The 19,713-nt window shown below is 40.5% G+C and overlaps 1 protein-coding gene across 6 annotated transcripts in view; it reads left to right on the top strand.

The window, feature by feature from the left end:
* The window catches only part of LOC126337083 (organic cation transporter protein-like), a 307,774-nt gene that overhangs the window by 115,055 nt on the left and 173,006 nt on the right, over positions 1-19,713 (top strand). Inside the window, exon 1 of one of the 6 annotated variants that reach the window (XM_050001435.1) lies at positions 10,336-10,413. The exons of the other annotated variants lie outside the window; for them this stretch is intronic. The gene's annotated coding sequence lies outside the window, so the exon portion shown is untranslated. Of the gene's footprint in view, positions 1-10,335; positions 10,414-19,713 lie in introns of those variants that run through there. 6 annotated transcript variants of the gene reach the window in all.

Raw genomic sequence — 19,713 nt, 5'->3', positions numbered from 1 at the left:
AGTCCATCTAATTTTCGACATTCATCCGTAGTACAGCTCAAATGCTTCGATTCCCTTCTGTCACAGTTTCTCCGCAGTCCATGTTTCACTACCCTACAAGGCTGGGTTCCTATGTTTGACACTAATAGACTTCTCTGGGCCAGGATTACCCTCTTTGTCAGTGCTGGTCTGCTTTTTATGTCCTCCTTGCTACGTCTATCATGGGTTATTTTGCTGCCTAGATAGCAGACTTTCGTAACTTCATCTACTTCGTGATCACCAGTTCCAACGTTAAGGGGCGTTAGAACGGAATTTTTTTCACATTTTCGGATTTTTATCTCCTTATAAAATTTTGCAATTTTGCGAATAAAATGATACATTATAAACAAACATGGAAAGTATTATACTTTGTTTTTTAAATATAATCTAATCCAGTTGAAAGTTTAAAATTTTTACGTGCATTACTTCAAGACCTGATAAAATCGGCAATTTTTTTTTTATATAGAAGGCTGTGGATTGCTCTTTTATAGAGGTTAAATTACGTGTTTCTATTGGTAGCACTGTTAAAAACAGTATCGTATCGTTTCACAGTATAACAGGCGTTGTTTGTCGAAGTGCTGACTTTTTTCCGGGGAAAAGTGATGAATAGAGTAATAAATCTCTCAAAAAGTAAAGTATGACGCCAAAACGAAGTTTTTTTAAGAAACGTGGGTTTCATGGTAATAGATCTTCGAATAAAGGGAAACATTTTGTTCAACATGTGGCGTGTGAAGTTACAGACAATGAAATACAGGCAAACTCATCAGTATCTAGAGAAACACCCATTAGTGCTTCGAAGATTAAAATAGAGCGTTGTGATACGCAGTTTTCTCAAAACGAAAGCGATGTAAATGTTAGGTTAAGGTATATTCTGATAGATTTACACATCCTAACAAGGGTGTTACGTGAATGTGTGTGTTGTAAAACATGTGGAGGGCCAGTTGGTTTACATGAAGACAATGAACTCTAATTCACTAGCCAGGAAACTTATCATTAATTGTGCCAGTTGTAAATATACTCAATCATTTTGGAATTCTGATAAGTGTAAAGATAATTATTTTGAAGTAAATGTTAGGTGGTTTTATGGATTGAGAGCTACTGGCGAAGGACACACTGCAGCAGAAACAATGTGTGCTGTGATGAATATGCCACGCCTTGCTAGTGAAATTGACAAGAATGCAAGATCTATTGGAGCTTCTGTGGAATCTGTTGCACGTGCGCCAATGAAGGGTGTTGCAAACGAAGCTGTTGGAATAAAAGATGGTATGACTGACATACCAGTAGCTTTTGATGGCACTTGGTGGAAGTGTGGCTACAGTTCTAAGAATTCTGTTGCTACGGTTACCAGTGTGGATCTGGAAAGGTAATAGATTTCCAGATTTTAACCAAAGATTGTTATAAGTTTAAATCAGGGAATGAAGAAGGGCATATCTGTGACAGAAATTATGAAGGAACAGGTGGTGGTATGGAGGCCTCTGCAGCTATTGAAACTTTACGACAATCTGTGAACGAAAGGGGAGTGTTTTACAATAAGTTCTTAGGTGATGGAGACTCTAAAGCATTTAATAGTGTAGTAGCCGCTCAGCCTTATGGTGAGAAGATTATCACAAAATTGGTGTGTGTTGATCATGTCCAGAAGAGGATGGGCACCAGGTTGAGGAAGTTGAAACAAAGTTTGAGAGACAAGAAACTTTCTGATGGTAAAACCATAAGAGGCAGGGTGACAGACAAAATGATTGACGGACTACAGCAGTATTATGGGATGGTCATTAGAAATAATACTGAGGATTTGTTGACAATGAAGCAGGCAATATGGGCTACCTTCTTCCGCAGACGGTCAACTGATGAAAAACCAGTACACCTCCTTTGCCTTCCTGGACCTTATTCATGGTGCAATTACTGTAATAGCCAGTACTCAAACAGTAAATGCAGCCAGAAACATTCCATCCCAGCAGCAGTAATGGATATCATAAAACCTATTTACAGGGACCTGGCAAATCCTTAATTACTGAAAAATCCCAATGACTCATTGAATAACACTAGTTAACAAATTTAGACTTTTTTTTGCATCTGGTTTGTAAATGGGTGGATTCACCTAATTTTGGGGTGCTGAATACATTTTTCTCTATGACGTCATGTTTCCTAGATACACAGCAGAATAAAAAATGGTAATAGCGAAAATTGACACAATTAAGTCAAACAAAAATACACATTCAGAACGTTTGAAATCAATATTATTTTGTATGTATATATGGGCCTGGTGCCAGTAAAAGGTCCAAATTAGTTCAGAAGATGCTTTCACCTTTAATCGTCTTTGGTTTTTGAAAACTGCGACGATGGAGGTCTTCTTTTGTTTGCCGTTTTATCGCTCTCCCTAACAAGACTCCGGCAGTAGTCACCCATCATCGAAGGGTTCCAGTGGCCTTGGTAACGGTGTTTCATGGTAAGATTGTCTTGGTGAAGGCGTTCACCATGCTCATAGTTTACGACTCCCAAATTTTCCGCGAAGAAATCAAGGTGATAATGTAAAAAGTAAATTTTAAGCGCCATTCTATACCCCATATAGTTGTCCGACAGATCATTCACAATGGTAACATAGTTTTTGTCTTTTCTGTTACCAAAAAGGCCTTCACAATTACTTTAAAAGAAGACGAAGCAGCTAATTGAATATCTATGAGTTTGGTATCAAAGGTTGAATCTTTCAGCAATTTTCTTATTTGTGTTCTAATATATATACCCTCTTTCAGCTTTGCCTCATTTAATTTGGGAAACTTTTTTTTTCTTTTAAGTGATTGAAGGCCTCACTTTCTTTATCCACAGCTTTTACAAAGTTCTTGATAAAGCCCAACCTGATATGAAGAGGAGGCAAAATGATTTTATCAGGTTCAGCCGATGGGGTATTGTTCACATTTACGTTTACAGGAATATATGAATTCCTTATAGGCCATTCCTTGACTGTATAGTGGTTCTTGATGTCACGACTGCCCCAAAGACACAAAAACCAGCACTATTTCGTGAATCCAGCCTGTAAACCTATATGGAGTGCAACAACTTTTAAATCACATCAAAGCTGCCATTCATGATGCTTATATTTGATTGTCACTATCAGCAATGCCATGGTTTCATAAGTTTCCTTCATGTCTACTGCGTATGCCAAAGGTACCGATGGAAATACATTGCCATTATGCAATAGTACTGCTTTCAACCTGGTTTTACTGGAGTCAATAAACAATCACCACTCCTGCGGATTATGTTGTACACCTAGCTGCATCATCAGAGCATTGACATCTCTACAAACACACACTGAATTCTGCATGTCGAAATACTGAGCGAAGGACTCTTGATCTGAAACAGCAAATTTTCGTCCCTGGAGCTAGAAGGTTCCGTTTTTGCAGTCTCGACACCAAGAGTTCAGCTTGCTGTTTCGGACGTTTTAGATCGCGAACAAAATCGTTCAGTTCCTTTTGATTAATGAGCTGAGGTAAAGTGTCATGATAGTGAGGGCAGTACTCTTCTATGTGTTCAATACTTTCTGATTCACTTGACATGGTGTCTGGTTCCGTGGCTTTCAACTTACGGACAGGAACAGGCAACCCCTCATCACGAGGCACAGGCAGATGCACTGAAGATACATCTGGATACTTCATTTTATGTCTAGTTTTGCTTGAATGTCCCGAGATATTTGCAAGACAGAAGTAACCGTCTGAATAATGGTAATTAGGCTCACACAACGAATGGCATGCCTCGGCATTTTCCTTTCAACCACTCGGTTAAGGTTGTGGTACAGGTGATGCAAGCGATATTAGGCGCAATATGTTTACCTTGATCACCAACAGGACAATCAAAATACAGTTTATATGCCTTCTTAATAAAAGCAGTGTTGGTTTTCTTTGGGCTTTTGGAGTGAATTTCCCACACACATAATAAAAGTTATCGGGGTGGTTTAGACAGCAACGAGATTTATCAGTTGCCATTTTTCTTAGTGTAAGTTTTAAACACAAAAAGTTTGTACTATCTTTCACTGGAAACTGGATTACCGCACCAACCATTTACTGACGATTTGTAGATCTTATAGCTCTCCTATGCAAATCAAAAACAAACAACTGAACATCAAAACAGAAGGACAGCAAAAAGCGAAATACTGAATACGAAAAATAAAAAACCTTTAAAAACTCAAAAATGGTACGTGTTAGAACATTTTTCAAGGTTTATTCGGGTTCTACACACCAAAGTACATACTATTTGATGTATCACATACCAGATGTAAAATAGCTGTTGACTAATGTAATCTTATATGGACTCGCTTACAAAAATATGTTTTTGTTGGAATTAAGACACTAAAGTGGGGAGTCAGTGATGTTGTTATTGCTTTTAATGATGGCAACATTGGGGTGAAAGTGCTACAGCATATGAGAATTAATCCTGGAGCAAACTGCATCAGAGAACTTGAACAGATAGACAAGGTTCGCATTGATAAAGCAGAGTAAGCAGCACAGTTGGCCACTAAGGAGTCCAGAGAGAAGAAAAGAAGGAAAAACTTGGAAAAAGATCAAGAGGATGATATACAATATGATGCAGGGTACTTCTGAGTGAGTTACAGTCTTCTGAAACTTTGGAAGCCGTTCTTGAAAATTTACATTTTCTGTTGCATTTTTCTGTACGTCTCAGAAACCACTTTTACTAGAGTATTCGAATTTTCAGGGAGTAATAACATACGTATCTTGAGTCTACTGAACTAGAAGAAGAACATAATCTTGTGAATAAATAAAACTATTTATGATAACGTACAAAAAAGTACGCAAAATTTCAACCGAGTAACAAAAAAATTATATTTCCGAAAGCAGTGGCTGAAATGCAATTATTATAGTTCAGAAGACGCAGAACATATAGATTAATGTCCTGTAAAAGTTTCATACCAATGGCTACAGCGGTTCCTGAAATACAGTGATGCCAAGTCACCAAATTTAACATTGTTGGGATAGGGCGTTTCAACTTCCCTTAAGTTTTTCGCTTTCCTCATTTCTGCTACTTCTCATTACTTTCGTTTTTCTTCGATTTATTCACAGTCCATATTCTGCACTCATTAGACTGTTCTATTCAACAGAACCTGTAATTCTTCTTCACTTTCACTCAGAAATCAGAATGACAGTTTCATTAGAGAATCTTATCACTGATTTTCTTTTCCGTTCTTCTGTATATTTTTCTTGTCAGCAACTTTGATGCATGAGCTGTGAAACTGGGTGTGCGATTATTCTCGCACTTTCGCCTCTTGCTGTCTTCGGAACTGTGGATGATGTTTTTCCGAAAGTCTGATAAAACATCGCCAGCCTTCTAAACACGTGCATAGCCGTTTTGTTGCCACTTCGTCCAATAATTTTACAAATTCCGTTGGAATTTTATCTACCCCTTCTGCTCTATTTGATCTTATATCGTCCAAAGCTCTTTTAAATTCTGGTTGTAATACCGGATCCTCTATCTCTTCCCTGTCAACTCCTGTTTCTTCTTCTATCACGCCACCAGACAAGTTCTCACCCTCATAGAGACATTCAGTGTAATCTTTCCACCTGCTCGCTCTCTTATGTGCATTCAACTTTTTTGTACTCTTTCGTCGATCGACTGAAGCATTTCTCGTTACCCATGGTTTCTTCGTAGTTACCTTCCTTGCACCTATGGTTTTCTTTCCATAGTCTGTGATTATTTTCTACATACGTCCATTTTCAACTGAACTGCCTTCTAAGTCATTCATTATCGCAGTATCTATAGCCTTACAGAACTTCCAACGTATCTCATCAATCCGTAGTACATTCATATCCCACTTCTTTTCGCATTGATTCTTAACTGACCAGTCTGTTAAACTACAGCCTACTCTTCATCACTACTAAATTGTGATCAGAATCTATATGTGCTCCTGGGAACCCCTTGAAATCCAATATCTGATTTCGAAATCTCTGCCTGATCATGATATAATCTAACTGGAATCTTCCTGTATCTCCCGGTCTTTTCCAAATATACCATTTCCTCTGCTGATTCTGGAACAGAGTATTCGATATTACCACCTGAAATTTACTGCAGAACTCGTGTAGTTTTTCTTCTCTCTCATTTCTGTTGCCAAGACCATATTCTCCCGTATCCTTTCTTCTGCTTCCTTTCTTCTATTTCCTTTCCAGTCCTCCAAGACTATTAGATTTCGTCTCCCTTTACGAACTGAATTACCCGTTCAATATCCTAATATACTTTTTCTGTGTCTTCATCTTCTGCTTGCGACGTTACCACGTACACCTGAACTATTGATGTGATGTTGTTTTGCTGTCCACTCTGACGAGAACATCCAATCAGTGACCTGTTCACAGAACTCACTCTTCGCCGTACCTTCCTACTCCGAACAAATCTTACTGTCGTTATACCATTTTCTGCTGTAGTTCATATACCCTGTACTCATCTGACTAGAATTCCTTGTCTTCTTTGCATTTCACTTCACTTACCCGTACTATAACTAGATTGAGCCTCTGCCTTTCCCTTTTCAGATTTTCTAGCTTCCCTATCGCGTTCAAACCTCTTTCATTCCACGCTCCGACTCGTAGAACGTCATCCTTTCATTGGTTATTCAATCTTTTCTCATGATCTCTTTCTCCTTGGCAGTTCCCTCCCGAATATCCGAATGGGGGACTAATACTGGATCATTTTCCAATGGAGAGATCATCATGATAATTTTTCAATTACGGGCCACATGTCCTGTGGATATAAATTATGTGTCTTTAATGCAGTGATTTCCATTGCCTTCTGCATCCGCATGCCGTTCATTATTGCTGATCCTTCCGCCCTTTAGGGCCAGTTTCCAACCCTAAGGGCAAGATAGCCTTGAACCTCTGTCTGCTCCTCCGTCCTCTTTGACAAGGGCTGCGGTCCGGGCGGCTCCACCCGTCGGAGATTCGAGTCCTCCCTCGGGTATGGGTGTTTGTGTTGTCTTTAGCTTACGTTAGTTTACATTAGGTTAAGTAGTGTATAGGCTTAGGGACCGATGAACTCAGCAGTTTCGTCCCTAAAGAATTCACACACATTTGAACATTTTGAAAAAAGCCGTTGGCAGAACGTGGGTGACTTCCTGTCCCGGAAGTCTCCAACCGCCGTGGCTGATGATTTTCATTCACAATTTAAGCAGTGGTAAGATTCCAAACCGTGACCGAGGATGTGTTGATTAGTAGTCGAAGAAGCTATTCCTTTTTTATCTCATTTTGTTCGTTGTTGTTCGTTCTATTTATTAGGGGCGGACGTCCCATGGCGCTTGTTCAAGTTCATCGTTGATCCATTAACCCAGGTTTTTATATTGCAGAGGGCAGCTAACCCTCTGACCGAACACGCTGAGCTACCGTGACCCCTAGACCACGCGTGCGCCTCCAGTGAACTGGCAAAATTGAAGGTGTGAAGTTTCAGACATTAGGAAATGGCGTTGATTCAACCGTTCTTAGTACATTGAAGACGACGGAAGTCAGTGCTACAACTCCCATTAGACGCCACATTGACATTAAGATTCCATATCACCATAACTATTAGTAGTCATAGAGAAGTTTTTCACAACTTTAAACTGGAACAGTGAAGAAGGACTAGGTTCGATGGGACAAATGTGAAACTCCTACATATTGCTGCCGACTTTGCACTGTTCGCATCGTGTGCAAATAATTTTCAACAGCGATGGAAAACGCTAACACTAACATTTGAAATTTATCCTGCAAGGTAAGATTAATATTACAAGCAAAATGATGAACACATTGAAATTAAACTCGGAGGCTTATCTCCGATCAATCGCTAAATTAAAGCCACGGTGAAAATCTGGTGAAGTTTTGCACAGATGTAATTCCGTCATGAGTTGACACAAACGGTGTCTACTAGTAAACCCTAAAGACGGAAACTGTAAACGTAGCTAAAACATTGGTTTCTCTAGTATAGTTTTTTTTACGCTATTAAGTGATACCAGAAAACGTTTTTGTCAATTACACAGGTGTGTTGCGAAGTGCCTCTAATATGTCCGTCTATCGCGTCATGTCGCGTCATGTCGCGTCATGTCAGTTCACGCTGCACAGCAACCACATAAAGGTGCTTCGAAAAATTTGTCTCCTCTCATGTGTGAAATCCTGTTGAGGAGTTTCGTCTGATTTCATGCAGCCCACATAAAGTAACTGTCTTGACTTTCCATCTTCATGACAATTCTCGGCCGCGCGGGATTAGCCGAGCGGTCTCAGGCGCTACAGTCATGGACTGTGCGGCTGGGCTGGCGGAGGTTCGAGGCCTCCCTCGGGCATGGATGTGTGTGTTTGTCCTCAGGATAATTTAGGTTAAGTAGTGTATAAGCTTAGGGACTGATGACCTTAGCAGTTAAGTCCCATAAGATTTCACACACATGTGAACATTTGAACAATTCTCGTCAGCATACTGCAAGCGCAACGAAGACGCTCCTGTTGCGTTATCGATTGGACGTGTTTGATCACACACGGTACAGCCCGGACTTGGCTGCCTCTGATTTTCATCTCTTCGTTCACACGAGCCGCTGGATGAGTTAACAGCATTTTGGCAGAGACAACAAGCTGCAGAGCAGCGTACGGAATTAACGGAAATCATAGGCGGGTGCTTTCTGTGATGAGAATGGCGGGGAGTTGGTACCACGCTACCACGCTACGACAAATTTCTAAGTCAGAGCGGCGACTATCAAGACAAAGAGCCGGAAGACATAGCTAAATGTTGCTAATAAAATAATTTTTATTTCCACTGCGACTTCCATTACGCGACCGATCGGTGACTGGAAAAAAATAGCCCTTGTACTAAGAATTTACAACAAAGTTACAGAACCAGCTGAAGAGTTTTTGTATTCGGAACAGTTGAAGAGAACGGGAAAGATAAAAACATGAAAGTAAGAATGGTCCGAAATTCTCTTGAATAGTTAAATAAGGTTTCAAAGCGGAGAATAAGCGCTGTCTGAGACGAATAGTTTACAATCAGTCTGTACTACCAGTTTTGACTTATGGCAGCGAGACATTTAATTACAATACGAATACCATTCAAAACCTGTGGGTTTCTCACCGAGCAACATATTGATGCTTGTTGTAAATTACTAGGACTGACAGGAAAATTGGCCGGCCAGTGTGGCCGAGCGGTTCTAGGCGCTACAGTCTCGAACAGCGCTACGCTACGGTCGGAGGTTCGAATCCTGCCTCGGGCATGGATGTGCGTGATGTCCTTAGGTTAGTTAGGTTTAAGTAGTTCTAAGTTCTAGGGGACTAATGACCTCAGAAGTTAAGTCCCATAGTGCTCAGAGCCATTTGAAACATTTGAACAGGAAAACTTGGATTCGAGTGGAAGTCGCAATTGTTACTACAATAAAAATAATATTAATTTGATCGGGGCATGCAGTCAGACAAATGTATACTCACTGAATCAAGTAAGTTCTCTCGACGACGTAGTGGATTATGGGTAGGCCACATTAGAAAACATACGACAGCAACATGAATAATTACCGGAAGACTGTAATGCGAAGGATGAAAAAGTTGTTTATTTCAATTATAGCTACAAAGTAATAAAGTCATGACTCAGTAGCTCCATTAACGGCTACTTTAATATCTGTACTGGTTCGTTAGATTCTAACACATAACACTAGTACTGTGCATAGCAGCTTCAATATTAAAATACTGGACTGCATCTCTCAAACCTTTCTGTCTTTATAAAACATTTTCCTTTTTAGATTTTGTTTGTAACTAACAATATTCCAGCGATATTATGCCTGCCCTTGAATGCTAAGAAAGTACAACTGTAAAGTTATATATAAAACGCCAGCAAGATACAAGGGCGTTATATTTCGGCCAAGGATGCTCGCCTACCACTAACGAAATGAATGAGTATACAGAATATCACGTACATGCGGACAGTAATATGTGGGCACTCTGAAGACAGCCTTGGATGACAAACGAATACATGAGAATAAAAAAAAGGGAGAATTCGTCTATCAGCTGTGGTAGAGAGCACTTTGCAATCAGGAAACCACAGGAGACAGTGTGATAAGACAGAGATCCTGGTTTCCACATGCGAGTACTTTGATAAGCTCCACAGAGAAGCAACACAGATTGCTAAATTCGACAAATTATTCTTTCGGAAAGAGGAAGATGTTATATTCAGCGGCACATGATTTTCAGTAGTGAAGTGGAAGCGTAGTGGTCTCCATCCAAGCAACGATAGCAGCAGTGTACGATAACAACCGACAGCAGCCAGCTGCATTAGAATTTCAAAAACATGTGACATCGCGCCTCTCCGTTGATTCAACTCGCTGCGGAATTTCAGCTCAGTCTTTAGCGAGCCGTTGTGTGCAGTGGATGAAAGCCACGACTCCTTCCCTGAAGATGTTCTTCGCATGTGGGTAAGAAGCTTTGAGTTTTTCAAAAAGTTCACCAGGCATAATAGCTCGGGACATTTTCATAATTGTGGGATATACTGTGCTGAAAGCTCTAATTTTATGATGCAAGTGCCACTGTCATTTTCCTCTTTTTGTGTCCCGTGGTGCTTGGGAAGAACAACTAACTATAAACTTTCGTATGAGCTCTTCAATTTATTTTATTATTCTACCGCATATTCTATCGATTTGTATTGCGCTGTTCTGCTTGGCGCGCTTGAGTGTAACAAACATAAAGTGCCAGTAAATAATGCGCTACAATATTACTAGCAGGATTGGCTACCCGTAGATGATGATTCTAGATATCTTTGGCTGCACCATAACAGTTGTCCGTATGTTATGGTACGGCAGCTTTCTGCACGTGAATTACTTTTGGATGTAATCTAGTGAACTATTGGGTTATATTTGTGCTATACGCGCACAGGAAAGGAATGGGTGCCTTTACAAATGTACTGGCTATTTAGTCGGATGCGATGTGAAGCTTGAAGCTTGAGGCTTGTGATAAGTATGAGTAACTAACTTCTTTTATGAAGTATACATGTATACCAGACGTTCTCTGTAGACAGACAACGTATAAACCAATGTCACAATTTTGGTGGATGTATTTCTGATGCTTGAAAATGACTGACAGTCGAAGTTAGCTAACAGCACGGACAATAAATGTATTCCAGCTTGTTTGAACCATGTTTTCTTCCTCAAAAGTTCCAACTTCCCTTTGTGGCCATCACATTGGAACTAAATGATGTCAGTATCTCCGTATCTGTTCTTTCTAGCATAAATACTCTCGTAGCATTCTTGATGAATTTATTAACTGTAATAACCATTGTCGCTAAGACCACCTCATAATCACTAACCCCTGTCTCTATACTGACACAGTCGATAAGGTCAGGCCTGTTTCTAAGCTACGAGATATGAAATATTTCCATTGCGCGTGGGCAGTCCAACGTACACGAATATCGACAACACCCAATAAATGCTAGATTGTGCTAGTATCAGGTGACCTGGAGAGCCAAGCCATGGTCTTGAGATCACTGGAATGTTCATCAAGTTACCTCCGTGAATCCAAATAGGTTTTACATGTGGCATTGTCCTGTTGAAGCATGGTATCTCCAACAGGCTACTCCAGTACCAGAAATAGGTGCCGGTAGTTATCAAGACTGTCTACATAACGTGCCTCTTGCTTTGTCTCCTGCAGCCTGACAACGGGACAGTTCTGGGACCATGTGGACACGTAAGACCTTGCTGACACGCAGGGAGCATAGATATATGGGACACACGCCTCCCTCTCACGAACCCGTCATCTCTGTTCAACTGAAACCGTGGATCATCGGACCATGCTACACGCAGCCACTATTCCATGGCCCATGCCAGTCGTTGATTTCTGTGTCGAGGTTTCATCAAACGCACGCAAGGTAGCCAGCAGCTGCTGAAGTCTATGCGGTGCATGTGCTTCTCTACAATCCGGGTAGAAATTGGTTCCTTATGCTCCACGTCCAAATCGGCAGCGATCAGGCACTGCAGACCGTCAATCGGGCACTCCAGAGGCGACGTAACGTCCATTCGTCAAACACTTGTGGTCATTCTGTGCAGTGGTTTACGCGTGTAAGAACTTTGTCTCTGCGATACTGAAAATCAGCACTGGACACTGTTGACCTTGAAAACCAAAATTCACATGTAATCTCCGATACATAAGGAGGCAGTCAAAGGACAGCGAGACTGATGGAAAAAAGTAACTAAACTGATAGTTGTTTCAAAAGTAATTGCGTAACTATTAATATAATTATCGCACTGTGAGACAAGACGGTCAATGCCTTCACGCAAAAATATTTGCGGTTGCCTACCTAACCATGATTGCAGCCGGGCGTGCACCTCTCCGTGCGAAGCAAATCGACGGCCACGAATATATTTATGGAGGCGTCCAAAAATATGGATATCGCTTGGGGAGAGATCGAGGATTGTATAGAGGATGTGTAAATTAAGTTTACTTACTGTTTTCCATCTATCTCGTTTTCAACTGACTCCCCCTTTCACTATGATCCATGAATCTTGCACTGATTATCCTTCCTTCGTCCCAACTCAACTAACGCGCGACGTGTGCAGTGTTCATTGCATACTTGTTTTAAGAGACTGCTCATATACCGTGCTACGCCGCATCTCGCAGCAACATTCCGGTGTCACATAGGGAACATTTCCACATGGTATAACCATTAGCGAGACTTTTGAACACCAGTTTATATTCACCTTTTTTTTGTTTGCGTTTTAGGCACATCAAACTAAGTTACTGTACCTTACAGGGTGAAATCGAGTATCCTCACTTGCTTGCTCATGCGTGAACACCTTACAGTAACGGTATTCTATACACAGGGTAGGCGAAATAAAACTGGCCCAGAAAATATTAAATGCACCTTAAGATAGGCAATCCATCATACGTCATCTACACATGAGGCTGATTGTGTAAGTTGAGTTGCCTATCTTATGGTGCAGGTAGTACTTTCCGGACCAGTTTGTTTTAGCCACACTGCATATTGCCTCAGTCTTTATCCGAAAGCCGAAATTCACATCATTCAGGTGCATACATTTTATGACGTTGAAGTTAAAATTCAGATTGCAAATGTAACACCTTAGGGTTAATCCTCACTAGGTCCTAGAATTTTCTATGTCAATGTATGCACTGGGTGGTTACAAATAAAGTGCAGCAACTCACATAGATCCACTGTGGGCAGTAACTATCGTATGGCAGAAAAACTTGATAGATATTCTAATGCTTTAACGAAGAACCGGTTTACACTGAAAAGGTAGTTCCAGTTTTGAACACCACGCGCCACAACTGGGGCTGTACAGCATTTCGTCGACGTCTCCAGTGCTCATATTGACCAAACTTTATAATCAGTGGTTAATATTATCAACATTAAGCGTTTCTCACTTATTTGCCCTTTTCTACCCATGTCCCGTTCCTAACGCATTACATTTCGAAACATTTCCACACGTCTATGTTGTATTCACAGCGCCAAATTTGCACCTGGTGGCAAAAATATGAACTAACTTTTTCTAGCATAAATCTGTTCCATACTAACGCATTAGAATACCGACCAAGTTTAATCTCTGCCCGTGCTGTCTCTGTTTCCTAGTGTTTGTTCTGCGGAATAAGATCCACTGTTTTCATGATATGGCAAATCACTTTTATTTTGCCCTTTTTGCCTAATGTCCTGACCGCTGCCACGGTCGTCAGTTAACCCAGGGGAAGGAAATTGTTTGCGCTACCTGTCTGTGAATCGTATAAATTTTGTTCTGTGTGTTACCGTATTTTAATTATTCGTGGATCGTATTTTCCGAGACGGTCTAGGGAACAGCTCAGTATTCGCCTAAAAGAGCATAAAAAACCGGCTAAATGCCACACTTAGGCTGGCATATGTGCGAATGCCATAGAAATAAAAATAAATGAAGAAGACGTACATGTTGCACAGTTATTCGTAATCTACAGTAGATGGTGGGCTCTTAACAGACTGGGTAAGCCAGGTTGGATAATGGTAAGTGCATGTCTCGTACAGCACTGTGGTCTTCGAACCTACTTTGGCGTTGATGATACCTTTACTTTTCTCATGTATTTCTTACTAAGTACATAAAGAAACATCAACCATAAACCGGTATAATTACATATAGTGCCCTTATTTAAGCATTTCATTGACACTGCCATTCGACTAATGTTTTTCACCGCGCCCTAGATCGATCAGAGAAGTGGTGGAGATTTTATAAAAGCAGAATTATAATTCTCTTTTGTACTTCAGTAGTAAACACGTCTCATAAGTGATGTTCAGTAAAATGAGGGGAAGGCGTTGTTCCTTTTGTTGATGCCATTTCTGAAATAAGCACTCACAAAATTAAAAACCTTTTTTGAAGGAATTAGGCGTGGTTTTCTCTTTCTCAGTTCGGACTAATGTTCATGGAAATTTTTCACTGATTCTATGTAGCTATATGCAGGTCAGGGACTCCGGGTTCTATTAAGAATGACGAATACGCTAGCAAACAAAAAGGTGTAAGCTTCCGTTAGTGATCGTAGACACTTTATATTCAACGTTTTACGGACGAAGCAGCAAATACGCAAAATGTTCTTTAATTTTAATCATTAACCACGTAAGTAACTAAACTTTCACCTCAGCGGCTGCGTTCTATGGACATAATATCCTTGAGACAGAACGTTAGGCATAGTTTATCCTTTACAAAACACGCTGATACTGATACTTTCCTGAGGTTGAGAACTGACCCTTTCTATGATTTCCCGATCTAAAGTAACAAACTACCAGAATGAGATTTTCACTCTGCAGCGGCGTGTGCGCTGATATGAAACTTCATGGCAGATTAAAACTGTGTGCCGGACCGAGACTCGTACTCGGGACATTTGCCTTTCGCGAGCAAGTGCTCTACCAACTGAGCTACCCAAGCACGACTCACGCCCAGTCCTCACAGCTTCTCTTCTGCAAAGGTACCGAGTTCGAGTCTCGGTCCGGCATACAGTTTAATCTGCCAGAAAGTTTCAATAAACTACCAGTTATCGTACCTGTACAGGCAACGAAATTAGAACAACAATGTTGGCGAGTATGACGAGTAATACCTCAGTACCCTATTGAACAGATCTAGAGAAAGTAATAGATAATCTAATAATAGCAATAATGTTCGAAAACAAAACTGTTGTCGACAGCAACATTTCCCGACTACATTTTTCACTTTTTCGCTTGTTTCAAGAAACGAAGCACATCATTCCTGCGTAAGTCTATAAATGGAAGTTAAAGTGTTGACACAAAAAAAACTTTGCTGAATATGGTAAATGTGAAAAAGCATCATTAATGTAGAAGTTGAAGCTGTCCTTAGAACAACGTTGGTTTGAAACGCTTTACTAGGCATGTTCAATTTGGAAGTGATATGTTTTCTTATTCCACCGAACTGTTATCCGACTTTTACTTCATTATGCATAATAGCCTACAGTATCACGTGAAAATTCGAATTACCGTGCAGCCGACCATTTAACAAACAGATTCAGCAATGTCGATGATTACACAGTCGACAAAACTGCTGCTTTTGTTGTTGTAACATGTCAAAATATTTCACGGAAGAAAGCTATTAATTGACGATAAATTAGGAAAAGTCGACGTTAATGAAGAACAGAAACAAAACTTGAAGAAAAAATCATGAGCGAGAAGCTAATATTGTACACTGAGTACTTGAAAGCCATAGAAAATCCAGTTGTGTTGAAGGAAGTGAGAAAAATATTTATGAGGACTTTTCTTGCTGTAGATAGCATCGTATTTATAGAAATGATAGTAAGAACTCCTCTCTTCTTGTCCTGGAAGGAACAACAAATCTAAAGAACCTTAGATGATACAATTAAAATATTGTTGCGAATCTAAGTATTATAAAGGAGAAAATTGGTTTGGAAGCTGTTTCGAAGCCCAGTTGCTGACGCAGGAGCACATTCTGCGTACCAGTCGTAATCTATTTGCTTCAGGTGACTACTCAAACGGTTCAGTAACTCTGCACAATAACGCCCGATTACTGGTTTACCGATTTTTCTGATAGTCACTCATTATTTTAAGATGGGACACTGAAATAAAAGACGCCACCACTTTTATTATATTTCCCGTCGAACAAAGGCTTTTACATTTTTTCGGTAGTTTCACTTTCGTAAATCTATTTTTATTTAAACTTTTCCTCCACGCCTTAATAACATATCCGTTTTCTTCATACAGCCAGTTCTTTAGATTTTCCTTTATCTTTACTGAAATAAACTTCCTTGAGGATTTTTGGTCTGGGCCTGACAGGCTCTCTTTAATCATTGCGGAACACCTGTCTCTACACATGTGTATGAAACTTGTGACAATAGTCACTTAAAATACCTGTCAAATAAGAACTACATGCTGTTTAGAAGTTTGTGCAAAGCCTTTACGAGATCTCTCTTTTCAGAAACCATGCTGATTAACAAAATTTCCGACTACTTCGTAGATATTTCCACATAAGTTTCTATTCACTGCCCACATACGCTGAATAATGGAATAGTTTCTCCATTGTCATTGCCCTTTCGTTTCTCCGTTCGTGTAATCACCGAAACAGTGCTCTGCTTTTGATAATCTTGCTGCCTGTAAGACGTTTACGTAATACACCGTTGCCTGGCTTCTGACCTTTTAAGAGCAAGAGAATTGAACTTAAAGCTGCCAACTTGCCGTTGAGAATCATAAATACTAAGAAAACTCTTCTCCAAAATTACATGCTTCTTTTTAAACACAAAATTTCTGCCAATTCATCCAGAGAATTTTCTCCGTAGTCTGATGTTGATAAAAATTCGGCCAATACGAAATAAAGAACAGTAAGGTCACTTCATGTGTTAATATTGCGGAGTTTACACCGTAATATAAGGTGCTATTGGAATCGAGCACAATACAGTAATCCATACAAGTCTACGGCAAGAGCTGACATTCTCGCCAGCTAATGGAGCGAGGCGCTGGCGTTGCTACCCCCCGACTGATTCGAGCGACACACCGCCAATTGACCCATAGTTCAAAGCTTCGATATGTCTGGGAGCGCCGGTCCATCAGTTCGATTGCCTTGAGCCCTTGAGCTTTTGATTCGCTTCCATTCTCTCATAGTCCGTACAGCGCGCGCAAGGCGCTACAAAGAGCTCGCCATAATACGACAGCTCGTGTCTGAGACAAACGTCAGTCGACAACCAATGAGCATCTGATCGATGGTGGTCAGGGACGTAGATTACGTCACGGTGACGCCTTTCAGTAGTAAATACATTGTGAAAAGGTCGTGTCGGAAGTGTATATCTGTTGCTAAACAGCAAGTGGCCCCATACCTTGACGTTGGATAAAATATTTTTAAGACATTGGTGCTGATAATGAAGACCAGCCTCGATTATGCTGCGCCAGCTTTTCTGCTCTAAAGTAACAAGCATAAATAGGCGAATGACCTGTCATTCTATGATAATGCGATTGTCGAACAAATACTAGAAACTCTCACATCCACTGAATATCTGGCGGTGTGCGTAATGAGCTATTTAAAGTACAACGAGCACATAAAATTAACTGTAGGAAAGGCAGCTGCCAGAGTGAGATTCAGTGGAGGAATCTTAGGGAAGTGTAGTCCATGCACGAAAGAGGTGGTTTATAAAATCCTCGTTCCACGATAGCTGAGAATTACTCGTCTGCCTGAGACCCTTCCCACATAACGATTGACCGAGAAAATAGCAAAGATCCAAAGAAAAGTGGCGTGTTTCGTCACAGGTTCATTCAGCAAGAGTTACAGAGATGCTCATCCAATGATAGTAGCAGATGTTACAAGAGTGGGACGTTGTGCATCCGAGGGCGTACGTTTTTAAGAGAGCCAATCAGTGCATATCTCGCGAAATGACCTTGAAGGTATGCCGCGCGGGATTAGCCGAGCGGTCTGAAGGCGCTGCAGTCGTGGACTGTGCGGCTGGTCCCGGCGGAGGTTCGAGTCCTCCCTCTGGCATGGGTGTGTGTATATTTGTCCTTAGGATAATTTAGGTTAAGTAGTGTGTAAGCTTAGGGACTGATGAACTTAGCAGTTAAGTCCCATAAGATTTCACACACATTTGAATATTTTTGAACCTTGAAGGTATAGTAGGAGAGATTGGAGCTTACTCGGAGGCTAACCGACCACCATTCCTCTCGCGCACCGGTCGCGACTGCTACAGAAGGGGGAAATGACAATGACACCGGAAGTATCTTCGTCTCATACGATTACTTTGCTTACTGAGTTTGGATGTAAACGTAGGTATAGATATAGGTCCCGTTATTCTGCTAATGGGAAATCTCTGGCGTTAGCAGGGATAAAACAAGGTCTTCCGTGTTACAATCGTACATACCTTCCGCTCAGCTAGGGAAATGGTATTAGTTTTCTGTAATATTCAAAAATAAATTTAAAACCCAATTATGTGACATTATGGGCGTTGGAAAGAGTACGTCTTTCTTGCCATGTATGTTATCCCCGTTTCATTCACGGATGGTATGTATGAAGGGTGTCAGATGTAGTCGTTTTGAAACTACCTTCAGAAGTTCGTCGGTGGTCTCATAAAAAGTTACACAGTACTCTCAGATTTTACACTAAATATCGCCTTTGTCTGACATCTGCGTCGTTCCTTTTCTGAATACTTCCTGTGACAATTATGAGAAAAAAAGCCTCTGGCCAACAGTGTGCCGTTTTCCATTATCCTCCAAATGACCGAAGCGCTGAATTCGCTTTGCTCATGTCCTGACCTATGTGTTAGACGGAGTACCATATTCCTGTGCACTAATACTCTCAAGAATTCGTATAACGTGACTGCATCCGATGTAACTCATTAATCTTACATCGGAAGGGTACTTCCTTTTCACCTTTAACAAGCTGCATTATCCTTCGTTCAAGCCACTTGTCAGGCCGAAATACAAACACTCCAGTGTCATGCTGTTTTGTACAGATAACACTTCGTCAAACTACATGGCGCAAAACTGAGACGTTAATACCACATAGGATGGAACTAAGACACCATCCCGCTTCATTATGGAACACTGAAATTACTATTAGGGGACGGTGAAAGTTTTGCGTCATAACATAACAAAAAGTTATTGATATCACGAAAAATATTTTTCTTACGTCGACACGTAATGCCAGTTGGACAGCAGAAGTCTTTTTTCCTTTATCCTTCTTTTTAAGATAGCCACGTTATATGTCTTTCGTTTAAATGAATAAACGGGTATAGGGGTTGTTATAAAATTCTGCAATTCCAGACAACGGATTCCACCTGCGTGGAAATATCAATGGAAACTACATGAAATCAAGTAACTAGGTTTACACACATTGCTTAACACCTTTAACATACAAAAACTTTGGCCTTTTCATGTAAATTCGACTAGCAGGAAAAATATCAGCATGTCGCTCTTTAAGACTAAGAGTTCTCACCTTGACCGAAAGCGCTGAAAAGATTTAACTGTTGACGCCTTCAGGAGAAGCGCAAAAACGCAGCTCATATTAAAGTATGACTTCCTTCGTCGTTTTCACGTTACATATTGATATATAGATACTGAGTTTTCTGTTCTTTCGATTGACAAATATGTTTTCAGCCTTACGAAGGTTCAGCAAAAGTCAATCACTAATTTATCAGTGCCACAAATGACGTTATGTATATCACCGTCACCGAACACCACGCGACACGAGCAAACAATATCTAAACGGCGGATTTTGATCGCTGTTGGAGATACTTCTTTTCCATT

The sequence above is a fragment of the Schistocerca gregaria genome, chromosome 2 (assembly GCF_023897955.1).
Source record: "Schistocerca gregaria isolate iqSchGreg1 chromosome 2, iqSchGreg1.2, whole genome shotgun sequence".
Classification (NCBI taxonomy): domain Eukaryota; kingdom Metazoa; phylum Arthropoda; class Insecta; order Orthoptera; family Acrididae; genus Schistocerca; species Schistocerca gregaria.
The sequence above is the reverse complement of the archived record's forward strand: the minus strand, read 5'-3'. Positions and strand labels throughout refer to the sequence as shown.